Raw genomic sequence first — 13,402 nt, forward strand, 5'->3', positions numbered from 1 at the left:
AATCATTCAGGATTATAACAATAGCAATATATCCATTTTACGTCAAAGAGGTTGATGAATTAGCTCATTTAAATTTCCTGCGAGGCTGCAGCACCTGTTGTATCACGATGAGTGTTTTTTCAATCCCATACATTTCTTCCTCAACCAGTTTTTATTTATGTGATTTAATCAAAAAAGCACAGCAATACAGCACTTCTTGCATTTTTACACAAAAGACGTTCATAATGCTCTTCCAGCATTGTATGAAAACATCAGAGTTAAGATATACACTTTAGTCGTTGTGACCACTGCAGTGACAGCGCAGAGCCATCACTGATGACATGACCACACTTTCTAAGTGCTATAGTTTAAAAAAACTGCATTTGAAATTCATGCTGGAGAGACTGTGTGACTGCAGTTCAAACCTTCCTGCCATCAACCCTGGCATATTAGGCTCCTGTAGAACACTATACAGAATATCATAGGAAACCTGGAAAGCTCTGACTCTATTTTCGTTCCTGATTGAAGTGCTGCTTAGATAACTCAGAGTTGTAATGTGTTATTGGTTTTGTGCGCCTGTCAGGAACTAACCAGTCATGGACTATCCATGCCAAACACCATGTTCCAGAGGAAAAGCCATTCACGTGTGTACCACACTTAAAGGATAACTTTCGTTTTTTACAACCTGGACCTTATTTATAGCAATAATTACGCCCATTTACTCTCCCAGACAACTTTGGTGGCATTTGGAGTCGTTTTGAAGAAATTAGCCCCAGAGGAGCGGCGCGTATATCCGTATAATGCGAGTAATTGGGGCATCCATGCGCAGCCTCTATATAACGCATAATCTGCGGCGAAACTTGTTCATATTCCAATATTTTGTTATGATATGCTGGTGCTATTCCCCTCTGAGCCTGTGGTGGCATGTTATCAACATCCGGCGTCTCTAGGCAACTACCTCTGACGTGAATGATGTCATTACCGAACGCCGGGCGCTGCGAGCAGCCAGCCACAACATGGCTGACTCTGTGGCGGTCAGCTAAGAATACGCAATAACGAACCATAGCTGAGCCAAACTACAGCTAAACTAGCCGACCGCCGGCTCAGAGGGGAATAGCACCAGCATATCATAACAAAATATTGGAATATGAACGAGTTTCGCCGCAGATTATGCGTTTATAGAGGCTACGCACGGATGCCCCGATTACTCGCATTATAGGGATATACGCGCCGCTCCTCTGGGGCTAATTTCTTCAAAACGACTCCAAATGCCACCAAAGTTGTCTGAGTGAGTAAATGGGCGTATTTAATGCTACAAATAAAGTCCAGGTTGTAAAAAACAAAAGTTATCCTTTAAAGCTGGTATCAGAAATGTCTGGAATAAAAACAGAGCATTGGGCATGACCTTTGATTGGTTTTATCCTGCGTTCTGTGTTGTTGTGGAAGATAGATGAGGCAGAGTCTGGGACACCCGATGATATCCCAACAGAAGACTTGCATGTCTCTTATCGGTCAGTCAGGGTACATGGTAGTACGTGTAGTCTACTGTGTCTGTGGGCCACATCACAGCAGGAAGGAATAAGTCTATAGTCTGACATGCTGACCATCTCAAAAGTAAATAAAAATATTGTCCCAGCATTAGGACAGAGTGAGGAGTTGGAGCTAGTGGAGGCTATTCAGCATCTTATCAAAGATCCAAAATGACTCATGCCTGAAAGCAACTTCCGCTGTTCACATTTCTCCTTATAGTCACTGTGAATTGTTAGAGTGTGTTTGAGGTATAAAATTAAGGGATCATTTTCCCCTGTGACCTGTGGAGCCTCATCTGGTTTGATACAAGAAACATTAAAAACTCATTTATCATTTATGTGCTGCTGAATTTAGGAGTCTTGCTCTGGTGACTCTGAATGGGGGTTAATCATTGTGTGTGTGTGTGCGCGCGTGTGCGCGCACATGTGCATGCGTGTGTGTGTTTCATAATCAGTGTCACACAGCCCATGTGTAATGCCAGCGTACTGTGACCTGCTTGGTGTTAAAAGCAGTTTGGTGTTTAGTGTGCACACACGCTCTGTCTCTCACACTCACATACACGCTGAGGTGAGAAACATTTCTCCCCATGAAACGACTGACACCTGCAGCACAGGTAGAAAACACACAAACACACACACACACATGCTTTTCCAGTCCATTTATATTTTGTCACATTTGCCTGAAAGTTTAGCTGTGACAGACAGACAGGTCTAGTGATGAATGCTATTTTCCATTCACCGTTTCCTTTTGAGTTTTGTTCCTGCAGCTTAGTCCCTGTGAACTTTGCTTCTCTGCCTCCTCCTGCAGCAGCTGATCACCATCGTCTCATTTGATCAGTTTTATTGCAGTCTTAAGGGAAATTTACATTCTCCTAACAATGTTATATTCTATAAAAACTGCAAAAACACTGTCTCACTATCTGCTCACGTTCTTTCCTTCCCTCTCCCTCCATCCTCCACTCAGACCAGTCAATATCACAGCTGTGTCTGACAATTTATCATTTCTCACAGCTCATTTTTCTCTTATTGACAGCAGTGTTTTTTCATTCAGTCTCTGCAGTATTAAATCTGTTAGCAGATGCCTCAAACACAGTCTGAATCTTCTCTGCTGTGGAGGAAAAAACTCAGAACAAACTTTTCTACTCCGTCTTTGTTCCACTGACGTTCTCTTCCGTCCTTCCTTCCCTTCCTCGTTCCTTCCTCATCCTGTTTTGTGAACTTTTCTTTTTTAAACTATTAAAAATCGAGAAAGAGAATTTACCATTTCGGGAAACCCATTTGTATTTCAGATGATGGACAAACAGCTGAGTTTGTTTTTCCCCCATGAAATCAAATTCCAGTTTTGATTTTAATTAAGCAACAGCTGTTCAGTGTGTGTTGCCAGCCTTGAACACATCACAGTGACACCATTTCTGTTTGTAGCTCTATTTTTTACTCTATTCTGTAAGTGCTCTGATAATTCAAGACTTTTTTGTTTTGGTCACCAACATAATTATTCATTGACCTATTATAGTAGCGAAAAATGACAAAGTCAGGGCTGCAGCTCGCAATTATTTTCATTTTCGATTAATTCATTACAATTTTCTATTGATATTTGAAGTTAAGTCTATGAAATGTTAGAAAAGAGCAACCAGTGGCCATCATAAGGTCTGAGCTCAAGGCAACATCTTCAAATGTCTTTTTTTTGTGTACAATCACAAAGATATTCAGGTTATGATGAAAAAAAAAAACAGAGAAACGCAATCGATCGTCACACTGCAGAAGCTGCAATCAGACAATGTTTTTTAATCGAAGTAAGTAATCAGTTATCAATATTGTGTTGATTCATTTTTAGCTTTTTTCTATTTTCATTTTAAGAAAGAAAAGGTTTTAACATTTCTCTAATCGTTAGGTACATAATCAGTACAAGTATTTTATGAAGACGAAAATATCAAATATCCTCTGGTGTGTGATAATTTACTGCGAGAAAGTGTCATTGCAAACTGAATATCTGAAAAGTATTTGAAAACTTCACGTTGGGCTCTGCTGGATATTTTTCACTATTTTCTTACATTGTATATAATTTACTTATAAGATACAATAATATGAGACAGAAAGATGAGCTCAGTTAAAGGATAGTTTCTTTCACGATGCAGCACTCCATACAGAGGCAGAGGGTTTGGTGGCTGTAATCACTCCTCTTCTCAATACCGAAACAGAAAGAAGGGGAGCAGAGTGGAGAAGAGACAATGGAGGAAAACAGCAGAAAAAAGAGAGGAGAAAAGGAATAGGAGAGAAATAAAGTAGAGAGTAGAGAAGAAGAAAGTAGGAGAGGACAGGAGAAGAGGAAAGAGGAGACAAGAGGAAACAAAAACAGAGGAGATGAGAAGAGGAGACAAAGGGGGAAAAAGGCAGAGATGTCGACAGCCACAGAATCACTTGGCTGCAGGCTGTTACCACGGCGATAGACTCATCACCTCAGTGTACTGTCTCCCCTGTCACACACACGCACACACACACAGTTTAGGATGCGCAGGTGACAACAGTTGTTGCTTGGTGCCACAGCTGCAAAACCTCCCAGACCAGATCTGACATGCACACACACGTCCAAACATAAACCTGTGTGTGTGTGTGTGCGTGTGCATGTGTGTGTTGTGTTGTGTTGGAGCGCTGTAATTATGTCCCTAGCAGTGTCAGGGGATGTCATTAGGACCCACAGCACCCTTTTCCACCCACGCACACATGCACACATACACACATACACACTGTCTCTTGCTCTCTCACACAAACACACACCCACATACGGACACACACAAACACACACACACACACACTTCAGTTTAGTTAACTGAATCTCTATTGGCATGACATTTTGATGGAAAAACATGTTGCCAAACATCTATACAAAGTACAGTAAATAATACATACAGTGAATACATGAACAAATGACTCTGACGCAGTACAGTGAATAGAGTGAAACAGGTGGTAAACTGGTAGCACTTAAAGCGTGAATCAGAAAAACAACGTAGGACAGTTCTGTGTGTTACAGTTCATGAGATTCGATTTCTGATCTGTCAGGGTGTAATGGCGGGAGATGTCCACATTATTATTATTAATTAATACTATTATTATGTCAGGACAGAACATAAAAGAAAATAAACATTGAAAAACATGTGTTATATGTCATATTTTAAAAATATATAAGCATTCAATGTTACATTGATGCTGTAATGTAGAGTTTTAGCTCTCTGTAGCCCTCGACGTCCGTCCATCCATTGGCAGTGAGAGGAACTAATGGGGCTGTGGATATTTCTTGGATGACTGCAGCTTGTGCTTATACAGGGCAGTGGTTTATTCCTGGTTTATTTCAGCTTGTGTTCCTAGTACAGGAACGGTGTATTGACTGATGCACTCATGAAGGAACTGTATAGCAGGGGCTCAAGTCGTGCATGTGGTGATGCTGTTGCAAATGGTTTAGCATGTTGGCTTGAATGTGATTTTTCCTGATCCACCACTCTTAATCCAGCGATGCTGTAACTCACTGGGAAACATAAACGATAGAGAAGACACTGCAGCCTCCTCTGGGTCTGTTTTCTCATTGTGTTCGCCATATCGATGCCTTTTGCTCAATATGAGCTACTGTATTTGTCCAGTGGCTAACCTGAGCATGGTTTCTAGGACGTGCCAAATCGAACATCCAGTACCAAAGCATTCGAAGCAAATCCAGGCACTGTAACACTCCTAATAACAAGCAGCTTTTCTTTCTCCTGCATGAACAGTCTCAGCAGACAGAGGAAGGCATCAAGACTTTTGGGGGTTAAATTTGGAAATTTGAGGCTAAATTGGGCATTCTATCAGAAAATATCAGTTTGGATATCTCTCCTCTTCATCACATCAAGTGTCAGAGATTTTTATTAAGAATTAAAGTTGATTTGTCTATCAGCAGAAAATTAGCAGCAACAAACAGTTACTAATTTCAGTCACTCAGAAAGTGAAAATGCAAAATATTCTCTGGTTCCAGCTTTTCACATGTGAGGATTGGCTCCTTTGCTTTTGTCAGTTGAATATCTTTGGGTTTGTTGTTGTGTGTAGTATTCTCTTGTCTTGTGGACTGTTTTAATAGATATAATAACTGGTAACGGCAGTGTACTTTTCAGTTCAACATGAAATATCTGCAGCTGCATTAAACCCCTTTCATATCCATGTGGAGCAGTAATATGGTTCCACATTGGAGGGAAAACGGAGAGAGTATCTCATCTCTGCCTGTGATGGAGGAGCTGACCCTAGAGAGGTCAAAGGTCCCTGCCGGACACCCCCTCCCTCACACACTGAAACACACACGCATGCACACACGTGCATGTTCTCTGTACTGCCTCCTTCAGGATTCCTAGCCCAGTACACATCATCTTATTCATTCCAGCCAACAACATGTAAAATGAAACTACACTGTAGATGGATAATTGTAGTAGTATTTTCTGTCTGACATCAGTTCCTCATCCTGTTTGTTGGCAGGAGGGGAGGAAAGTAGTGTCCTTGTGAGAGGTCCGCAGCAGCACAAATAGAGGTCAGAGGTCAAAGGTCAGGCTGACCCTCACCTCTTGGTGTCATTAGCCCGGTTGTGATTTGGTTAGCTGAAACACTAGCCTCCCTTGCTAATCTAATATCAGAGCCTGGAGGTCGTTTGGGTCAGATCACATTTCTCCTCACAGCAGATTGAACTTATGGAGAGATAAATGGTCTGAGCTGCGACTCTCCAAACACTCTGATTGTTTCTGATGATTGTGTCTCTTCTGTTTGAAGTGAGGGACCCAGCTGGTGTATGGGAATATTATTGTATTACAGACAGAAGAGTGAAGTTATTGTCCTAATATTATTAATGTACAGGAATGTATTTCTGCTGGCTGTGGTACAGAAACAGCAATATCTAAGATAGCAGGTCAGGACAGTACAGGACACTATGGTATATTGTAGCATGGTGTAGTATCAGTATCACAATCAGCTTTATTGGCCAAGTATAAGGACACATACATGGAATTTAACTGTTTTTTTATTGCTCTCTCTCAATGTATGTCTCAATGAAAAACATCAAATTCAAATAGTATGTACATTGTAATAGTATGCTATATTGCAATACAGTATGATATGGTGTAGTATAGCTTTGTAAGGTGTTCTGTAGTATCTGATAAGCTGATGATGATCGCAAGTAAACATCCACAAATCCAAGTATCACAGGAAGAAAGCAATTTTTTATTTTTTTATCAGTATCAGAGTAATCCACTGATACTCATTCAGCATACTTTGAAAGGTACCACCTTGTAGCCCACAGTGTAACTCACTGAATCCACGGCAACATAGAGCTTCCTGTTACCTCTGAAATGGAAGTAAGACAAAAATAATAATAGGAGTTCCAAAACCCATTAATATGAACTATGAAAACCTGTGGACATGCAGACAAAACACAGTAAGTATGGTGTAGTATGGACATAATATACTGAGTTACAGAAAAACATGTACATTCATCCACTGCTTAGTCTCTCCTCTCCTCTCCTCTCCTCTCCTCTCCTCTCCTCTCCTCTCCTCTCCTCTAACCTAAACATTTGATAACAATGTAACTCTCACTTTGTGTGTGTCTCTCTCTCTCACATACTAACACTCACTCACTCACTCTCTCTCTCTCTCTCTCTCTCTCTCTCTCTCTCTCTCTCTCTCTCTCTCTCTCTCTCTCTCTCTCTCTCTCACACACACACACACACCTGTCTTATGGTTGAATGGACAGTGTGATAATGTGCACATGAAGGGGTGGGGGTGGACAGAGTGTGTGAGATTGTGTGTGTCAGGGTTTATGAATGTGTCACCAAGATAAAGCACTGGCCTTGGGGTTGTGTGTGTGTGTGTGTGTGTGTGTGTGTGTGTGTGTGTGTGTGTGTGTGTGTGTGTGTGTGTGTGTGTGTGTAACACAGAGGTAGATAGAGAGTGATGGAGACAGATGGAGATGACTGGTGTAATGACTGGATTTCTGGGTCACTGTCCGCTTACCTGATTGGCTGCTTGATTACTAACATGTTTAACTTACTTAACCATCCCAGCTCCCAGATGAAAGACTATTTCGGACTGTATCAATATTTGTACTGTTAGATTTTTCCAGGTTGTCAGTGAGGATGCATTACACGCCTCACACACCCTTATGGTGTGTTTTGAGAAGCTTTGATGAAGTGTGTGCAGGTTGAGTTGTGCAGGCTGTGATTGTGTCACTGAACCAACACGGGTATCACACAAGGTGAGCTGGGTTTGAAAATGAAGGTGCACATGAATGTAAGATTTAGAATGTGACTGATGCAGCTGATTGTTTTGGTCATCACAGCATGTTTGGAGCCCTGCACCCCGACATCAGACAGACAGACAGAGAGGTGGGGAGTGTTCAGGCCTTCGGGCAGATCCAGATGTTTATTATGGTCACATTGGTCATTATGAAGCTCAGCTTTCACCTCAGAGACTCAGATCCTCCTCTCGTCACACACTCTGCATAAAAGAGAAAACAAACATTTGTTTGCCTTATATGGAAATATGATAAAGAGGAGGAGGAGGACGACGACAAGGGTCAGTCTTGATTCTACTGTATCTCATGTCATAAATGATCACATTTGACTTTCACATCATATTTATGTGACACAACAGCGCTTGCACCATTTCAAGAAGGAATCATGAAACACCTCAAGCTATACAGGAAGTGTTAATGAGCCTCGGGGATTCCAGATTTCCTGCATGAATAGTGGACCGCTGAGTCAAAGCTGACCGGTCTGATGTGTGCACAGGTGTGTGTGGTTCAGCAGCCTGTCATAGTCTGCACATGACTTAATGAAGGTAAACATGGTGGATGTCTGTGTGCAGTGTCAGCGCGCTCTGACGCAGCACACATCAGAGGCTGCAGATGTATCAACATATCGGCGCTGTCCTGCTGCCTGCAGATGGCTGCAGGGATTTCATGAACTGATGGAAGTTGTCATACAGTATGGAGCAGCTGTGGATGGACGCTGCGCTGCCATGAAAGTAGGGCCCTTTAAGTCTATGTAGCAGTTTTTATTTAAGGTAAAGGAGCAGCCTCCATCAATGTCTCTGTCTCTTCTTCACTGCTTCTTTCTTCGCGTTTACTGTGATTCAGTTCAGGAAAATGTGGACTTCTGATGTTCTCAGATAATTTGTCTTTTCACCGCAGAGATCTGCTTGTTGTGTCTAATCCTGGCGGATTATCTGTCAGACATCTTGGATTGATCCAATACTTCAGGCTGGACACAACAAACTATCCAGTAAATCTGTCATCAAGCTTTGTTCTTATTACACCTCCATTTCTATTTCTCAGCAGTCCAACAGAGAAACAACACTAATCGCTTCCATGCTACGTCTGACGAGTCTTTTCCAACTTGATAGTTGCTTTTTGATATCAAAAAGTTGTCTCCTTGATATACATATATATGTATATATATATATATATATATATATATATATATATATATATATATATATATATATATATATATATATATATATATATATATATATATATGTATATATATATATATACATGTATATATATATATATATATATATGTATATATATATGTATAGTCTGAGTTTTGTTTTTATTGTCTGAAGCTTAACATACAGATCAGTTGGCTTGGTGTTTTAATTGTTATGGCTGTAAACCCTCAGCTAAGCAGATTTACAGATTACAATTGTTTTGATATAATAGTCAGCTTTAATGAGAAAAAGAAAAAATGATCTGTCGTCACAGTCTTTCTTTGATAACTTTCTTTACCCTGCTGGGCTTATATGAACATTTTAATTGTTCTGTAAGATCCTCTGTAGTTCTCACCACCTGTCTGTGTGATAGGAAGATCATTTTCTCCCTCTCACTCTTTGGCTGTGATGCTTTTCATTTGGCGGAGTTGAAATCAAATTCTGTCAGATGGCTTTGATTCATCTGCGAGCGAGAGGAGAGCGTGACTAAGCTGTGGTGGCTGTAATAAAAATAATTCCTTCTTTATGAAGAAGTGGTGTGATGGAGGCCCTCCACTGTCCCTGCATTAGTGAAATTAACATCCAGAGCCATTTTTCAGAGCGCTCCATTAACAGCATGGGTCTGACAGCCACAGAGTGCCGAAAATATTGGCTGTCTTAACAACCTGTCACATAGTAAATTAAACTGCAAAACAAACATATAATAGATAACAGAGGATGGAAAAAAATAAGACCTCAGGTTTTAATATTGCCAATCTGTGCCCTCATACAGTAGCACTGAGTGAAGAGAGCTAATGTGATTGGTGGTAGCTGTCGCGGTAGCATAGGCCTCCCACATGTGTTAATACTGAATTTGTCCTGCATCACCGCTGTACTGAAGCCTATTAGGACATACAAGGAATCAGTCAAAATGAAGACTTTCAGTCAAAGTTATGAGGTAGAAAGTCAAACCTTTGACTTCATATTCATGATGTAGTATTTATCTATGTGTGGTGAAGTTTATGTGCACGTACTGTAATTTTCAAAATCTAATATCCTTTCCAAAATAGCAATATACAGCATGTTGTAATCAGAAGAAAGTGTCAGTTACAGGGCGTCCACCATGGTGCTAAAAGGAGTCCCTGCCAGGCTTTATTATAGGACCAGGGAGCGCTGTCACATTTCTACAAGACCACATAGAAGTTAATAGACTTAAGGAGGTCGAGAGGAACACTCAGAGGAGTGTTTGTCTTGGTCAGACGAGCATTCTGACCTCTGCATACGTGGGGAACAAGTGGAGAGGGTGGAGAGCTTTGAATTCCTGGGAGTCTACATTGTTCCAGGCCTCACGTGGGCTGTACACCGAGCTAACGCTTGCTAACATCAACTTTCACTGTAGCTGACTGTGTAATGTCGAGTGCTGTGGGTTCTTGGTAGGCAGTCGCTTCTTGATGTTAGTCAAGCAGGATCATCAATCTAAAACGTGATGGATGATCAGCAGGTTGTGTCACTAAAGAGTGAATAAAACTGGCACTTCGATTTTGTCTGGTCTCCATCTCCTATAAAGTTGTGTTCAGTTTGTTGGTGGTATCTCCTGCAGACCCCCCACCCCCCCCTCCCATATATCTAATTGAAGCGTTGCGTTTGCAGTGAGCGCAGATAGCTCTTCTGTCTGTGTCTTAAGACGGTAAAATACACTTAACCTTCAGATGGACCCGGGCCGGTTGGAAGGGCAGCCATCGGTCCAGGACTCAAATCTTTTTTCTCTATCAACTTAATTGTGTTTTTCAATTATTTCCCCAGATTTTCAGTCTCCTGACATTTGCTGTAAGGACAGTGTTCACCCTCCTCCCTCCTCCTCCTCCTACAGCAGCATGGCTCCTTTGTTTTATGCAACTTTTTCCTGATCCAGAGATATTTTCAGGCTCGTCTTGCGCTTGTGACTGCGTTCAGACTTACAGTTTGTCTGCTTGTTTACAGTTCTTTTGTGTTCATTGTTTGTTTGGGTTTTTTTTTTTTTACCTTTTTGACTAAATCTTTTCTCTCACAGCATTTTATCCTTCTCCCTCTTTCGTTCTCACATCAGATTCCTGCTGGTATTGATCCCCTCCCTCAGTCTCTGGTGATCAGGTCTTACCAGTCTCCCATTGATTACCAATGGAGGCAGAGTTGATGTGCAGCTCAAGAGGGGAGGGATGGGAAGGTTGTTGGTTTGATTTCCTCAGCAGGGTTACTAAAAAACAAGACATAGATACACTTTTTATCATATCAAATATATATATATCAAATATATATATCAAATATATATGCTCATATTTCAGTTGGGGATGGGTTGTAATAAATTGTTTTGTATAATAAATTACAGTTGTCATTGATAATTACAGTAGTTGATGATTATTGCTTATTAAATTTCAGTGTTACTGTATTGTCATCAAAATTATAATAAAATGTTGTCTTGTATTTTGTATATAAACATTCATATACACTCACTCTTTAGTGAAAATGAGCAGAATGACATGTGATAAAATGTCTTTTATCCTCATAATCTTCATTCAGAATATTCACAAAAATCAAACATAATTGAAAGACCATGAAACAAATATTTTTCTAAAAGATATTATTAATTTGTGCAGCCTCCCTTTGCCAACAGCTCCTAGTCTTCTCTTATAATGTGTGATGAGTATGGTGGACACGTGGCACGGGATCTGAGGCCATCCCTGTCCAGTTTAGGTCAGGGTCTTCGCAGGACATGGCGAAACCTTAATTCTGCAGGCGGTGAACCACTTTTGTGATGATTTTGAGGTGCGCTTCGGATCATTGTCCTGCTGGAAAGTCTAACCACAGCCCCTTTTCAGCTTCCTGGCAGAGGCTGTTAGGCTTTCATTTAGTAGGTGCTGGTATTGGATGGAGCCCATGATACTCAGTATCTAAAAAAGAAAAAAGGTGCATGAGGTGCTTTTCTGTATGGTTATTATTGTGTCTATGCCAAACCAATCTTCGATTTTTGTAGCCAAAAAGCTCTATTTCAGTCTCATCTGACCATACGACCCGGTCCCATTGAAAGTCCCAGTAACATCTGGCAAAGTTTAGGCGCTTTAGTTTGTTGTTGACTGACAGCGGAGGCTTTTTCCCAGCAGCCCTCCCAAACAACCTGTGGTGATGTAGGTGGTGTCTGATGCTAGTTTGGAGTCTTTCTGACCCCAAGATTCAACTATCCTCGTCAATTCTCCAGCTGTGATCTGTAGAGATTCTGTTGCCTGTCGAGCCATCCTCCTCACAGTGCGTGGGGTCAGTGTGCACACACTTCCTCTTCTAATAGAGGAATTTCTTTCTTTTTTTCTTTCTGTCTTGCCTTCTCTTCATCCTAACCTCCTTCTCATCCTCCTTCTTTCTTGCAAACAGAAACGATCTCTTGGCTCAAAACTTCCCTGTAACATTTCAGTTGTTTTTTTCTCCATTCTCATGACACGTCCATATTTTTGCAGCGATTGCATGGGCTCCACAGGTTGTTGCATTACACCACTCTGCCCTTTCTTTTAATAGATTCCTTCCTTTATGGATAATGTCATTTCAACCAGAAAGCCTTCTTATCCTGATCCATCCATGGTTTTTATGAAGATTTAGCCAAGATGAGGCAAGCAGAGAGGGGAGCTAACCCCCACCCCCCTTACAGTTTATTGGGTTATGTTTGGGAGCAGGTTGGCCAACAAATAGGATTTAGATACAATGTCATTATAATAGATCTGCCGGTCATGAAGGAAGCGGATCGATAGGCTTCAAATATCAATCAGCCCGTCCACACGGGTCGAGAGGCAGCAGGTACGCACAGACAGGAAGTGATGCTACCTGAGGAGCGTCCGCAGAAAACCTCACATCTCACAGATGATGAAAGATCAGGGCGTCTGCAAGTCTGTCTAGAGTCCTTTCTTCTTTGGTACCTTTGGAAAGCCTGTAATATAAATTAAAGATCTGGTTTGAATGTGTAAAAACATTCCAACGTGCTTCAGCAATGAAGCATTTTAAACACATTAGTAAGACTAGAAATTACTAAAACCTTACGGCTCTCTGCTCGCTTTTAGTTTCTAAAAACTGTGACCAGCTAAGGTCAGCTGGGGGTGTTATTTTATTTTTCTATTTGGATCTCATTCTTATGATTGTGTCCATTTTGACTGTATCAACAGAGGGTAGCATAGATAACACAAAAATATCCCGAAAGGCTTTGATTGCGTTGCAGGGGTTATAATCGTTAGCATGACTCATAGTCATGAGTGGCCACATTTATGAGAATCAGACTAAGGCCTCCATCACGATGCTCTAAGAAGTGAGGGGCACAAGTCATAGGTTCTCTAACAAAAGAGGAAAAGAACTAAATTACTAACAAAATCATTTTATCGAAGCACAGTCATTGTGAATGCACGCAG

The 13,402-nt window shown here is 41.1% G+C and overlaps 1 protein-coding gene across 3 annotated transcripts in view; it reads left to right on the forward strand.

Moving 5' to 3' along the window:
* Window positions 1-13,402, forward strand: part of LOC121622953 (WD repeat-containing protein 7) — a 106,294-nt gene that overhangs the window by 59,707 nt on the left and 33,185 nt on the right. The gene's annotated exons all lie outside the window — the stretch shown is intronic.

The sequence above is a fragment of the Chelmon rostratus genome, chromosome 19, assembly GCF_017976325.1.
Source record: "Chelmon rostratus isolate fCheRos1 chromosome 19, fCheRos1.pri, whole genome shotgun sequence".
In the NCBI taxonomy this organism is placed as follows: Eukaryota; Metazoa; Chordata; class Actinopteri; order Chaetodontiformes; family Chaetodontidae; genus Chelmon; species Chelmon rostratus.